This window comes from Choristoneura fumiferana, chromosome 19 (assembly GCF_025370935.1).
Source record: "Choristoneura fumiferana chromosome 19, NRCan_CFum_1, whole genome shotgun sequence".
NCBI classification, from domain to species: domain Eukaryota; kingdom Metazoa; phylum Arthropoda; class Insecta; order Lepidoptera; family Tortricidae; genus Choristoneura; species Choristoneura fumiferana.
In genome coordinates, this window is record NC_133490.1 from 5,305,729 (window position 1) to 5,319,669 (window position 13,941).

At 35.8% G+C, this 13,941-nt stretch overlaps 1 protein-coding gene across 2 annotated transcripts in view; it reads right to left on the reverse strand.

Annotated features, from left to right (window-relative positions):
• The window catches only part of ci (transcriptional activator cubitus interruptus), a 158,910-nt gene extending 146,123 nt beyond the window's left edge, over nt 1–12,787 (reverse strand). For both annotated transcript variants that reach the window (XM_074102564.1, XM_074102563.1), the window contains exon 1: nt 12,549–12,787. The gene's annotated coding sequence lies outside the window, so the exon portion shown is untranslated. The remainder of the gene's footprint in view (nt 1–12,548) is intronic.
• Nucleotides 12,788–13,941: the final 1,154 nt, after the last annotated feature.

Genomic DNA, 13,941 nt, shown 5'->3' on the forward strand with positions numbered 1-13,941 from the left:
GGGATACAGGTGTTTTGTCTAAGCATCGAACCGTGTCCCAATCGGTTCATCGAATATTTACCGTAATGATGACTTCACTATGTCGATTGCAACGATATTATTCCAAATCCAAATCATTAAGTTTATTTGTTTTATTTTTTTCTAACTTTTCACTTCCATCAGTTTTAAGGTACCTACTTAATATTCAAAAGTCAAAACACCTTTCGTTGTTTGAATTCATTTCACTTAATTCACGTCAATGCTCCAAAAATGTCTTCCAGAATGTTCGATCAACGGATTAACTTAACGTTGGTCACATTTTAATTTGGATTGCATTTTTTTAATCATTTGATCAATTTAAAGCTTGAATTAGATCCGTGGAACGTCGGTCCGATCACGTTGTTAGCATATTAATACAGTTTAATCGGAAGTGGAGTGCCGGTGTTAAGTTCCTGAGGCCTATTAGCACTTTGGTGGAAGCGTCTTGAATTTAAAGTTCAAGTCTATGAAGTTTCAATCAATATACATAATTTTAAATTTAATTAGAGGACGGACTGCTGGCAAAAAAGGAAAAAATATTATGAGAGATCGATGTTTTTTTAGGTCTAAGCAAATGGGTCACCTGATCGTAAGTGATCACCACTGCCCATGGACACCAGAGGAATCGCAGGTGCGTTATCAACCTAAAGGGCTAAGATAAAATGCCTCTTGTGCCAGTTATTTCACTGGCTGTCTTACTGTGTTGTAGTTTTACTAGTATTTTATCTATCTTCACTAAAAAGTATTCTGCATCTTCATTTATGATACTTTTTGATCTTCCTACTAACCAATGTCGACGCTATGCGTCCTTTTCTTGCTATTAAAGCACACCTTTTCTCGCTTTTACACAAATTTTGCTTAATTACGGTATTCAATTCACCTGTGGATCCATTCTGTGAGCAATTAACTCGAGCTGCAATTCGATTCAGACTGAAGAGGGAAAATGAAATATGCTTTTCAGCTTGATTGGCAACCCACGCTTTAACTCACAGCGCTTTTTTATCTCCTTTGTTATTAATTCTGTGGTTAAATCCAATAAAACATAGATTCCCTTGAAAATTCCCCGATTCATCGATATGATCAGCAATCGTTGTTCGATCAACGGTTTCTCGAGAACAAATCAACGGCAACCATTTTTTGCGGCGGTCCTTTGGGGGATCAATCAAAATAGTGTTGCGTATAACAAATAAGTTTTTCGAGGTGTACCCGTAGACCAATTAGTTCTACTACTGATGGCTCTTTCGGTTCATCAAGGTTTTTGGGGTTCTGTAGAATTGTAGCTTAAAGAAAAAGGTTCGTTTCGGTGGGAAAAGAAGTAAAAATATTGCAAAAGTAATTGGGATAAAGAAGAGAAAGGCACTGAAGTAAGTGCGTATGTGTAACAACTGAATACTGTATTTAGAATGTACCTTTGTTCCACATTGAAAATAAAAGTAAAATAAGATCATAACAACGAGAATAACATAAAAGTATCGATAATACACATGATAAATAAACTTTTCTTCAGATATTTTTTGTGCAATAAATTTAGAAAGTAATGTTTAAATCACTATCAGGATATTTACAGACACATATTTGGAACAGATCACAGTCATCAATAATGTAATAACGAAGTAATAAGATAGAAAGAAGTTTACTAAGAATCAATTGTTTTCTTCCAATGAACCTTCACATTCTGCCGCCACATTTAACTAACCAAACAAATCCAGGCATGGAACCCTCGGCGGAAGTGGCAGGTCATAAATGACCGCTTTTTTTGTCTCGCTCGGACATTTTTATTTAGAGAGTGAGATTCGACGCGCTTCTGTGTGTTTATTACTGCTGACTGTACAAATATTTTCACTCGTATTTTCTGGTCATGTCATGGTTCTTGCCGCGATTACGTCGTTAGAGGAAAAAGCTGATAAAAAAGATTAATTATATGAATGAAGTATGTCTTAACTTTAGGATACTATGTAGATAAGTTATGTAGTTCAATAATATTCATTATGGGTTTACCATTATCTGTGTTTTTACGCGATTTAAATTAGTTCGGAACTTAACCGGCATTGAAATGAGAGTCTGTTTTCTAAGATTGTCCCCATTATATCGGTATAATCGTCGATTCAGGTACCTTTTTGCTTTAGATAATTACAAGCGGCAACTACTTTTATAAATAAAGTAGCATAGTCCTGAGAACTAATTTAAACGAAGCCCGTAAAAGATAGATCATTAACGACGACGTTGGCGACAGGCTTGTACGTTTATTTATATTATTCAAATGAAACATTGCCGTGCTGCTGTCATACACGCATGTAATAATAATACATCAGCGGACGGAGATTTATTTTCCAGTTTGTAATTGTCGACTTTTGTGTGGACAACTACTATAGGTGAGTTTACCCTACTTCGTCAAAGTTCCATCTTACAGACTGGCTAAAACCAAAAAGTCGTTGCTGGGAAATTGCATACGTTTTTATAATAAAATTCCAAAAAATATTACCAACGAAACGGATACAAAATTCAGATCTATTGTCAAGAAGACATTAATATCTAAGGCGTATTTTAAAGTTAATGATTACATCATGGACATTTGGAAATAATTCCGATCCGCATTAGCGATCCCTTCAAATAGCGAACCTACCGTGTTAAAAATAAAGTTGAGTTAAATACTTGTGATGTATAGATATCATTTAATAATATTGTAAATCTGTTTAAAAAAATATATCTCGTTGAGTTTCTTGCCGTATTCTTCTAAACAGAGGTTTTTCCGAACCGGTGGTAGATTTTTTTTGACATTCATAAGTGCTTATTATAGCCTAAATTGAATAAAGATATTTTGACCTTGACTTTAACTTTGACTTTAAACTTCGTGTAAATTTTACGCAGAAGTACGTGCAAGTGACTCTTATGCGTGTATTGATTCGTCATTACTTTGATAAAATCTCGTACCTATCTCGAATTAAGCACCGTCATCATCATCATGTTGTCGTAGCACTTCCAGGGCGCTCAACGGAAAGAACTCGACTGACGGTTTCGATATTTGAAAGTTTTTCGAGCTGGCTGGATTTCCAAATGGGCGTTTTCAGAAAAAGTTGTTTTTAGGTTTAATTGTATTTTTATATTTTTTTCTCCTATAACAATCGAAAGTGCTCCTGATTCTGAGTAGGAAAACGAAATTTCATCCAAACCTAAAAGAAAAGTAATTTCAAATTCAAAATACTTTAAAAACAAAGAAAAACTCAAGCGTTTTTTGTCCCACGGAAGCCTATAAAAGGACCTATTTAAAATCTTGAAAGAATTCAAATAATTCATGAGAGTACAATAACTAAAACTTAACACAACCATTGTCACTATTGTGATAATTGTCTTCGGAGGTATATTCTTTTGTATAGAAACCGTTCCCAGCAGAACCTCGTATAGAACCTTTTCACAATAAATGTCATAGTGAGTATATTCGTAAATACAGCAAAGGCTCACTGTGACAAAGTTGGTAGTTATTGGTTTGGTTAAAAAACTGGTATAAATAATACAAGATAATTGATGGCACTGGAGTTATAATTGATAGTTGTATGGGAGAAATAAACGTGTATGTAAGTAATTGAGGTGGAACGGAGTGGAAGAAAAAACATTTGTTGTCATTGGATGGATAGAGATAAAGTTAATTTCTCAATTGTCTGAAGATAGTTGCCCAGTGGTTTGACCTATAGTCTTTCAAGCAGATGATCATGCGTTCAAACCTGAGCTTGTACCTCCAAAAATTTCAAAATTATTGAGTGATATTTAAAAATTTCCATGAGCTTTTCAATCAACGAAAAAGATATTTGAGTTTTGTGTGTGTGTGAAGTTGAATGGAAACATCCATTTCTTCTGAGGGGACGCCTGTGCCTAGGGCGACGTAAATAGGCTGTATGTATGTTTAAGGGCGACCTTCCTCGTGTATTTTCTATATGTATGATAGAGAAACTCCATAGCTACCAATGTCCCTTACAATCCAAAAGGAGAACAGAACAGGAGAATAGTGGAGTGACCTGGAGTGACTTATTAGACAGTAATTTATGTGAGTTACTAATAAAGAAAACTCATTAAGGAGCTTCACGCTTTTCCAAAAGAAACATTATAAACAAAAAAATGATAAATGTCTGATTTAGAAAGAAGGAAAATATATTATTTATTCACAACACACAAGACACAAGAATATGACAAATGTTCAAGACGAAGGCTAGAGTGTGACATTGCGGTTGCAAATCGGACAGCATAGTGCTGAAACGCTGAGACATCCCAGTGCTGATTTTCAGCCAGCACCGTCGGTGACACAGCGCTCGCGCTGTAGGTATGGATATTATACTTAATACATAAGACGGCATGAATAGATAAATAGATAGATGAAACATATAGTCTTGGTGATTTCTTGAAACATTGCCTGTGATCTGAGATGGAATGAGGTCAAAGCGAAAGAGTTTGAAGTAATCTAATAAACGCTGCAAATTTGTGCAGCTTGGAATCCTCTTGCAGATATAAACTGGACTTCACTTGGTCGTATGGGGATCTCCACACCACCTCTGTCCGCCCGAATGTCTTCATCTAAGGCCGTGACCGCACTTGACCCGGCCCGACCAGTTCCCGAGATAGCTCCGAACATACCTACAAGCGGATTTGTATCGGCTTTAGGCCTATCTTATGTAAGCTGTAAAAAAACTGGGCGCTGATTGGCTGGTTGATGAAACTAAGAGATGTTTTGTTTTGCTTACAATTTTTTGGCCGAGTCATCGGTTTATTTCATTTTTTCAGTGACAAAAAATGTTTTTTTTTTATTTGCTATTTTTTTCCTTTTATTTCTTTGTACAATTGTTATGAAAAATGCAATAATATTTTATTGTATAGACCATGAATAATCTTACGATTTCCGAATTAACGAATTCCGACCCCAAACTAGGTATTGACCTATATCTTGGGAAACAGTGTTTATCTTCCTTGCACAGAAAGTTATATTTTATTTTACTTTCTCTTGCTAAATAATACTTAATATGTCTCGTATGTACCTACCTAGTTTTTGTTACAAGTAAGCATGCAAACTTGTTACACTTTTAGGTTTAGTGCTTGCAATTTATCACTTTGTTATTTTGTATGAATATCCTTTTAATATTATCCACGTGAATCATTATGACTGTATCTGCACGAATGTTTGTCACTCCTTCATTGAAATAGTTATTCACAATACAAGTGTAGAAAGTAGGCAATTCCCCTCGAGTTTCAGTATGCTAAAAAATGAGCAAAGCGAGCTTTTAAAATTGAAACTAGTTGGGAATTTACTACATTCCACGCGTACAATGTTTTAGCAATGCATTAGGCGAGGAAATAAATACATATACTCTTAAAGAAAAACTACACAAAATCAATGTAAATACACAGTATTGAACATCTGCAATACCAGCCAGAAACGAGTAACAAATGAGCTTTAAGTGCGCGCGCGCACATGCATGACGTCGCACTCAAACTCAAGGAAACTATTAAAATACTTATAACTTATTCTTGAAACTTCCTTCAGTCTAATATAACACTTTAGTACATAAACTGTAGACTAGACTCTCTTCAAAATCTACTAGATACATTTATGTCAAAAATTAAATTTTTTAGTTACCTTAACTTTATATTTACTAAGTAGGGTAAACCATACAGTAATTAGCCACGTTACAGTAATTGCCCACTTGAATTTTTTTATATGAAACAACAATAATACAAATAATTTAATGATAAAAGCGACTAGATTATATAATTAGCACGATATTTATTATGATTTATCACCACTTCTTTGTAAATTTTTGATTTGATTCAAGTGGGCAATTACTGTACCGTGGCCAATTACTGTATGGTTTACCCTATGTGCATTTTCATCCAAAACGGGTTCAAATCAATCCGATTACTAGAAATAGGTGATATTCGACTTGGAAACTTTGGAGTCAAGTACATTCATACGTACAAACATTATAAATTAAATAAACGTTTAATAGGCTAACGTAAGCTCTTTTTGGATAAATTTAACGCTGTCAGATTTTAACTTCAACTTAAGCTATTCAAATTTTTAATTTCTAATGAAACGACAGAAGCGGATACATTATTCTAAAAAACATAAAATTTCCAAATATCGGTTTAGGAACATTACCCCAGCGGGGCGCTGGAGGCAACGTATAGTTTCGGTAATCACTTAATCAGTGGATCGAGGATTAATAGAGAGATTGCGCTCGCGCATCCAGTCGACGACCGCGCGAGGAGAGAGCTAGGAATGAACAGACTTGCCTAGTATATATTTTTTAAATTTCTGTTAAAGGCCACAGCCGGTATATTTATTTCTAATTGACTTTGTTCTGCCAGATTTTATAGTGAAGATAATAAGTTTATGTAATACATTTTTGGTGCGATTCTATAAACTGCATCGCACCATCGAAGTCAACTCAGACGCAACTTCAGACTTGGGTCCCCAGGCATAACATCTGCAGAGAGATATCTCTATTGAGTCTTAGTATTGTTGCTTCTCCCATAGCAGTATGTACTGTAGGTGTCCATGGGCATCCGATGAACCACAACGCAATCCCGTTTGTCGGCTTTATTATACATAAAAACAAGATAAATGTAGAATGCCTCGCTCTCCCGTCGATCTATCGGGCACTACATAAAAAGTTAATTGTTTGGTTCTATTCTATATACTTAAATACATATTAAACATCCAAAACTCGAGCACAAACATTCGTATTATTCACACAAATATCTGCCCCGACCGGGGCTCGATCCCGGGACCTTAAGGTTCGTAGTCAGCTTCTCTAACCACTTGGCTATCTGGTCGACATTAGAGGTGATTACCGTCTACATCCCTTAAGCATACGAACATAAGTAAATAAGTCTAGTCAATATCTTTCTATATCTCTTCACTTTCCATCATAGGCTATATCTCTATTTATCTTCGGCTGTGTATTTATATATTTTCTTTCTATACAAAGCGGATTCCTAACTCTATGGCATCGATTGTGCGATACAAACAAATCATTACTTTATCTGTTCGTGATCAAGCCGATCGGTCGATCGGGACTTCGGGGCGGTTCGGGCGGCTTCGTGAACACTCGGCTGCGGTCGTGAAATGCAAGCATTATGTCTATTAAGAAAGGTTATGAAATTATTAGCTTTATGGCGCATATTCTTAACATATTAGTTACAAATGGGAATATTAAATTAAACACACAATGGATGGCGGTAAAGATAATTTCCAGGAAACTAGGAGGTTCAAAAGCATTCGCTATCTCTTTCTGTCACCATCTCATGCTCTTTGACAGATAGATATGGCGATTTCGATAATGATCGTGTACTCTATGGACACTGACACTCTATGGATCGTGCACTTTATGGAGTAAGCATCTCATTATGAATGAAATCGTGTAATTTATGTGTATTTGTAATAGTTATGTCGTTTCCGGTAAACTCATACCTGCTGAGCACATGTGCAGGTCCTGCCGTGAAGCAGTGCTTGCAATGTTGTGTTTCGGCGTGGAGAGTATGACAACCGGTGAATAAAAAAAAGGTCTCTTTTCAAATGAGAGAGCTCGATTTGTAACGCGTACGAGTAATTATTAGTTCTATTATAGGTATCAGGATTACTAGGTTATTTTAGTTTTAATTTAGTTATTTATTTTCTACTTTGTTATTTAACTAACTCTCCTAATTATCAAATTAGTAATAGAGGCACATTAGTATTACTGTAAGTCTCTGTTATAAATTCATTTAAATAAATAAATTTAATATAGAGTAATATTTTTGTATAATTTATTCTTTGTTATTCAATTCTTTGTTGACGACCGGATGGCCGAGTGGTTAGAGAACCTGACTACGAAGCTTAAGGTCCCGGGTTCGAATAATACGAATGTTTGTTCTCGGGTCTCGGATGTTTAATATGTATTTAAGTATGTATTTATCTATATAAGTATGTTTATCCGTTGCCTAGTGTCCATAATACAAGCTTTGCTTAGTTTGGGACTAGGTCAATTGGTGTCAAGTGTCCCATGATATTTATTATTTATTTATTTATTTATTTATTGTTACCTTAAGGTAAGTACTGGTATCACCGCTGATCCATATCCATATATATAAAATATTATAAATGCGAAAGTGTGTGTGTTTGTATGTATGTTTGTCCGTCTTTCAAGTCGAAACGGAGCGACGGATCGACGTGATTTTTGGTAAAGAGATAGTTAATGGGCCAGAGAGTGACATGGGTCAAAAAATGCACAGTTCCCGAGGGAACAGCGCGCGATAACCGAATTCTACGCGGGCGAAGTCGCGGGCAAAAGCTAGTAACTAATAAGTCAGATATTTACACACAATCAAAAACCTCAAATTCTTCTCAGTGACGAAAGATTTTTCTCCGACAGGAATTTTACCGGGATAAAGATTATCCTAAACCCATTTCAGACTTCTGAATTATCTTTATGCTTAATTTTACTAAGAATGGATTAAACTGTTATTTGAGGTGAGTTCAAAACTGCGAAAGTACTTCATTTGAAGTCTGCAGAAATCCATACGACTGTTAAAAAACGACACCTCAACACGTTAACAGAAGCATGAGTAGACACGCCACGAGGTCTAAAGAGCCGAAATCAAAAATTAATTTAAAACATTTCGAAAATTTGTATCTGTCAAGTTTCTTGCGGCGTATTCTTCTTGGCAATGAGTCTTTCGGAAAGCGCTGGTAACATAAAAAATGGCTTGTAAGAGCCCTTTGCTACTTAGGTACTTACAGAATAAACGTTATGATTTTTATTTAGACGACCGGATGGCCAAGTGGTTAAGAGAACTACGAAGCTTGAGGTCCCGGGTTCGAATCTCGGCCGGGGCAGATATTTGTATGGATAATACGAATACGAGTGTTTGTTCTCGGGTCTTGGGTGTTTAATATGTATTTATTTATGTATTTATCTCTATAAGTATGTTTATCCGTTGCCTAGTATCCATAGTACAAGCTTTGCTTAGTTTGGGACTAGGTCAATAGGTGTCAAGTGTCCCCCATGATATTTATTTATTTATATACCATTTGCTGGTAGCTTTTACTTACCAAACTCTGGTCTTGGATATTTAATCACTAATTTATGTATGTATTTATTTATCTATATAAGTATGTTTAGCCATTGCCTAGTGTCCATAGTACAAGCTTTGCTTAGTTTGGGACTAGGTACTAGGTCAATTGGTGTCAAGTTATTAAGGTCCGAGTCCGAGGAGTTATTCGGGTTGATTCCTGCCGCATCCTTCCGCCACCGCCCTACGCGACAACACTTCTATCCTTACCATATAGATGGTTGGCATGCAGTCTTCTACTGTGCGTTTTTCCAGAAATTTCCTGCCTCGCACAGCAAAGCTCTGGAATAAACTATCGCCTGCGGTATTCCCAGACCGATATGACCTTCAAGCTTTCAAGTAAAAGAGCGTACTCTTACCTAAAAGGCCGGCAACGCACTTGTGACTCTTCTGGTGTCGCAGGTGTCCATGGGCGACGGTAATCGCTTACTATCAAGCGATCCGTTTGCTCGTTTTCCCCCATGCCTTAAAAAGTTTTGAATATTTTTGTTTGGCTTGTCCATTCGTTTCCGCCACCGGCTTTGACGTTTTTGTATTAGTTTCTGTAACTAAATGGTTGTCTATCTTAATTTTCATCTCTTTGTAAACTTCTTTGTGATGTTCAATAAAGAATACTCGTAACATATTGTTATTTTCAAGTAGTCTGTACCCCTGGTGAAATGTGTATGACATTGATACATTTGTCAAATAAAAAAAAAAAAAAGTCTATCCCAGAAACGTACGACATTGATACATTTTGTCAAAATAGAAGATCTAAAAGCAAGATAATTAGTGAAAACAATGCTCTGAACACTTTGTAACAGTATATATTTATTAGCCGTAGCTTTTCCTCCGATTTTGTTTATGGTCTAAGCTTATGGAGCTCCTTGGGGTCAAGAATGTGACCATAAACTCTGTATTCAAAGCATCAGCGGCCAGATTGTCCGTGAAACACGCAAATTATAGATCCCCGCTGCTCTAGAAAATGCCAGAGGTTTAGCGGCTCTAAAGGATTCAATCAAGCCGCACAGAAATTGGAATAAAGCCCGTGATATGCTTGTTTTAGAAGATATTTAAGTTTTGCTTGAATAAGTAGACATAGAATGTATGCACAAGATAGATATATAAAAAACTTTACTAACAGAAAACTAAAATATCCCTGAGCTCTTCTGCAAGTCGATAACTTCTAATTCCAGAAAATGTAGAATTTCCTTGTAATGTAGGCAAACCTGCGAGCAACGCCAGTAAAGTATGTTTTTTTAACCTGCTTTTTGAAACAATAATTATTATCGATATAATCTTACACGCCAGGCGGTAATTGCTATCTCGTGAGATGGATATTGATGGCATTAAAAGATTAATTAAGTAATCATTATGAGACGTATTATGCACTATACGTGTTTTCCTACATTATTTTATTTATTATACAATCTTGTAGGCATCACCACAGCTGGGCAGTTGCACTGTTAAGTCTGTTGTTCACTTGTTTATATAAATAAAGTACTTACTTACAGATTTTTCTTATTTAGAATTACGAATGAGTACATATTTTTATTTAAAACAATTTGATGTCAGTTTTGTGAAGTCATAACATTTTCATTTTATAAGTTTTTTAACCCCCAACAAAAAATGGTGCTATAATTTAATCCCGACGAAAAAACAGTAGAGTTAAACTTAACGCGCCAGTGGCATCGTAGCTCTCAAACAGATGAACCGACTTCGTTGTGTTTTTTAGGTAAAAACGATTTTCCTTGTGATGGTTCCTAGCTATGGTTAATTGAAATCGGTTCAGTCGTTTTTATTTTTTTTTTAGTTAGGTTATTTGATACATAATTATTTATTTTCTTCGATTTAGAAAAAAGGCAGTTAATTGTAAACTTGAATATAAAAATGCCTAGTATAGTAAGTACTGAGTAATGAACGTCTTTAGCCGAGTAATGAAATTATCCTTTGTCTCCTTTGGAGCGCAGGCAAATGGCAAAGGGGTTTTAAACTTAAAATTCATTACAAGAAGCCAAACCTTACTTCGGTTTAAGATTTCATTTGGTAAATCTTAGATTCCGTTGAACGAACGTTCAACTAATGAAAACGAGGTATAAATAAGTATTTTAGTTGTTTAAAGTTTTGAACAAAAATTTTATTATTACAGTATTGACATCATTGTATTTCAATGGGGCAATTGGAGTGGGTAAAAATCGACTTGCTTAATATATTTCCAATTTTACGAATATTAGGTATCAATTAAATAAAATCCTACTTATATTATAAATGCGAAAATTTATAAGTCTGTTTGTTTGTTTGTTTATTTGTTCATTTCTTCATCACGTCTAAACCGCTGCGCTGAACTGATTTGGATGAAATTTGGTATACAGGTAGTTTGCGTCCCGGGGCCTTCCCGGCCGGATTTATAAAGCATTATAGCTAACTTATGGTGGTACTTATAGTGGAAGTATCGGGAGGCGGCTTTAGCTCAGCAGTGGGGAAGAATAGGTTTACAAAATAATATAATTACAATATAAGTATAATTATAATTAATTTATTTTGAATTTTACATATAAATAAATACATATTAATTAAAATAATTTTATTATGTTTTAAAACCATTAAATTAATTTATTATTTAATGCACTAACACGTAGCCGTAATGAAGAAGGATACTAACTATGTCTTTATGGAATCTTAAATGTTCTGAAGTAAAGATTTTTTTTTATTAGTTTTTATGTAAGTATACTTATGGTAACAGTTTTAAGTCACTGGAAAAACTTCGATTACAGCTATTTATGTACCCAAGACTTGAATAGGTGTTATAATAATAAAATATAATTGTTCCCGCCACTCACACGTGTCGTACAGAATACGTTATTTTCATAAAAATGCAATGCGAACCATAAATTCCAGTGATTCCCGGGAAAGACTAGAAACGTGACTGCACTACAACGCCGTCGCTTTTGTTTTTACATACAAAAAGTCAGCCCCTTCTCAAGCAGGTACAAAATGTGGTCTGCGGCCCACATGGCCGGGCCTGGCAGAACCAAAACGAAAAGTTGTCACTTCACAAAAAGACCAGCCGAAAGTCCAGTCCGATTCCGAAAATGTTGCGACACATGTGGCAATTTTGACTTTTTGGAAAAAATCTAGTTTTTTTTCTAGTGACTTTATTTTTTTTAATATAGAACAGGGTGGCAAATAGGCAGGTGTATCAACTAGGTAAGTGAGGACCACTACCCGAGAATACCGGCAACATTGAATTGCAGATATATAGCCAGCAAAAAGGGCTAATATATAAGATGTCATATGCCGGTAATATCATCGATTTCCGAACTCTTTCTTCACGCCGGAACACAACAGCAAGTAAGTACACCGAGTAAGTTGGTGGTAGCGATCCGAACGGACCTCGCACAACTCTAATTATAAATTAATACAGTTTAATAAGATAATTATCGCAAGTAACTCACATTAATGATGTATGGGTTGTCAGGTCATCTCGTGTCAAACTATATCGCAGCGGTAGCAATCCATTCGCATAAATAAAACACAACACAACACGTCAATTTGTTAGTTAAACAAACTTGGAACACAATCAACAAAAATGTTAAAAAAGTCACTGGCACTTTAGAACAGTCACAGGCGCAGATATTTTGTTTAAAAACAATGCAGTAAAAAAAGGTACAGCAACGACCGTCGCCCGCGCGGCTCAAACCGATACAGCAAGCAATAGCAGGAGGACGAACGCCGCCGGCGATTTCATCTCAATCTGGCCCGTCGAAACGAGACAGTAACATGACAATAAACGATTGTAAAACGTCAAGTGGAAAAGAGACGACGCGATTCTCATTACACCCGCGTCGAAACTGACATTTCACTCGCACCGTCCCTCTCCCACGCCGAGTTATTTCCGTACAAATTGTATGCGGGCGTATTTGTGTTCTGTCTCGCTCGGACGGGGATAGTGCTAACCAGATAATGTCTTAATCGCATTTTCTTAGCGCTATGCTGACTGATGCACTAACATAAACAATGATAATTCATGGATTTGCATCAATGATAAAAGGGTACTTTTTATTGAATTAAGTGCAGCGCGTGAGTAAATATTGACGTTGGGAGGTCTAGGCATCCTAGTGTTATCACTAGAACTACTTGCTAATGAGGGTGTGAATAGACAAGCTTAGTACATTTGGTTTTATGTAATTTTAAGTAAGTATGCGATAAAACAATGAAATGCCTAGGCACTTGCAATGCATTGTATGAAGTTTACACGTTAAATTTAAAAAAATAAAAAAATATGTAATTCAGTATCCGTCTAAATCTTACTGAAAGTCTTTAGCTACACTTTAACCAAGTGGCAAGACATAAAATAACATTTTTTGTTAAAAAATTGAAATAATTTCATTATTTAACATCATGGACTAGAAAAGCACCAGAATGCAATAGGCATGTAAATCTAAGGACGGACTAAATAATTTATCTATTTGTGAAGTGGTGGGCAAACACTCGCCGTGTTGACTGGCTGACTCCGCAAATGTTTGTCCAGCGATGACAGCCTGACGACTCAACCTGAGATAATTTTTCTGGGAATCTCAGAGAAATTCCTTAGTCATGCAGAACTAGTTTCTTCAAAGAAAACAATCCATTTTATCTCATTTTTTACTTGCGTGTAAAGTTCATCGCTCCTGGTACTTAAGGCTTCACTTATAATTCATCTTAAATAAACTGCAGCGACTACAGAACCTATAATATAGCCTGTAGCGCTATCTTAAGCAATAATTTTATATCTAGCCGCCTTTTTGATAATTACACAGCCCGAATAGCTCCCAGCTACAGCTAGCTACGAAGTAACTTCTTTTTCTC